This window comes from Salmo trutta, chromosome 29 (assembly GCF_901001165.1).
Source record: "Salmo trutta chromosome 29, fSalTru1.1, whole genome shotgun sequence".
NCBI classification, from domain to species: domain Eukaryota; kingdom Metazoa; phylum Chordata; class Actinopteri; order Salmoniformes; family Salmonidae; genus Salmo; species Salmo trutta.
This window is the reverse complement of record NC_042985.1, coordinates 12,359,316-12,361,443: the sequence shown is the minus strand read 5'-3', so window position 1 is coordinate 12,361,443 and position 2,128 is coordinate 12,359,316.

Below are 2,128 nucleotides of genomic sequence, written 5' to 3'. Positions count from 1 at the left end.
TTTGTCACATGCGCCGAATACAACAGGTGTAGTAGACCTTACCGTGAAATGCTTACTTACAAGTCCTTAACCAACTATGCAGTTTTAAGAAAATATAGTTAAGAAAATATTTGGTGCGGCTGATATATATATATATATATATACATACATACACACACAAACATACAGTGCCTTCGGAAAGTATTCAGACCCCTTGACTTTTGCCACATTTTGTTACAACCTTGTTCTAAAATGTATTAAATACCTTTTTTTCTTCAGAAATCTACACACAATTCTCCATAATGACAAAGCAAAAACATTATTTTTTTTTTGCAAATGTATAAAAAAAAGAAAAAAAGAAATGCCTTATTTACATAAGTATTCATACTCTTTGCTATGAGACTCATGACAGTCTGCTTGGAGTTTGCCAAAAGGCACCTAAAAACTCTCAGACCATGAGAAACAAAATTCTCTGGTCTGATGAAACCAAGATTGAACTCTTTAGTCTGAATGCCAAGCATCACGTCTGGAGGAAACCTGGCACCATCCCTACGGTGAAGCATGGTGGTGGCAGCATCATGCTGTGGGGATGTTTTTTAGCGTCAGGGACTGGAAGACTAGACAGGATCAAGGCAAAGATGAACGGAGCAAAGTACAGAGAGATCCTTGGTGAAAACCTACTCCAGAGCGCTCAGGACCTCAGACTGGGGCGAAGGTTCACCTTCCAACAGGACAACGACCCTAAGCACACAGCCAAGACAACACAGGAGTGGCTTCAGGACAAGTCTCTGAATGTCCTTGAGTGGCCCAGCCAGAGCCCGGACTTGAACATCTCTGGAGAGACCTGAAAATAGCTATGCAGCAACACACCCCATCCAACCTGACAGAGCTTAAGATGATCTGTAGAGGAGAATGGGAGAAACTCCCCAAATACAGGTATGCCAAGCTTGTAGCATCACACCCATGACTCAAGGCTGTAATCGCTGCCAAAGGTGCTTCAACAAAGTACTGAGTAAAGGGTCTGAATACTTACGTAAATGTGATATTTAAAATTTCTAAATCCTGTTTTTGCTTTGTCCTTATGGGGTATTGTGTGTAGATTGATGAGGGGGAAAAAACAATTACGGTATCAATTTTAGAATAAGGCTATAACTTTAAAAAATGTGGAAAACATCAAGGGGTCTGAATACTTTCCAAATGCACTGTATATATTTACTAAATAAAGTTAAAAAATATATATATATTATGTTATTCTATGGCTGGTTATGGCACCTACATAAGGGTGTCAAAACCCACATTTATTCAAATATTTTTCCCTGCCAAGAAGTTTCCTTTCTTTGAAAGTTTGTTTCATAATAAGTCCTTTGTTGTAATGAATTCTTTACAGTCATGTTTTCATAACATTTAAATAACTTGTAGAAAATACACTTTGACACTGTCATGAAGCATTATGACCATCATAATCATATAAGCCAGATAGGCCTATCACGTACATGCCCTTATGTCAGTCATCAGTCAAAAAGAGGGTGTCTTGTCCTGCTCCTGGAGGGGGCAGGACAAGAGGGTTAACCCTAACCCTAACCCAAAAAGAGGGTGTCTTGTCCTGCTCCTGAAATCTGCTCCTGCGTTCATCCCAGTCATCAGCAACAGAGCATTGGGGTAGGTGCATGTCTGACATCAATGTGTGCTCAATTACAATAATTTAATATGGTACATTTCAGAAAATGTTATATAACAAACATACTGTTGACAAGTAGGCTATGGTGTAATGGAATGTTTTGCCTTGTGTGGTAGGTTTTGTGGGTTTTGACACTCTTATGTGGGTGTCATAACCAGCCATAAAATAACAATATAGGTCATGACAGTGTTATGAACATTTTATGACAGGTTATGACAAGTTGTCAGTTATGACAATGCTGGTTGTCAAGTGTTACCAAGTTGAATACATATCTAATCAAGATATGTTCTTTTTGATTTTTAGGATTTTTTGTTTTGATCATTGACCAAAAAAAAAGACAATTAAATCCATTTTACTCCCACTTTAACACAAAATATGTAAAAAGTCAAGGGGTGTGAATACTTTCTGAAGGCACTGAACAGGAGATCAATCATACTGCCAGTTGCTCATAAAGAAAATAACAAGAAAAAC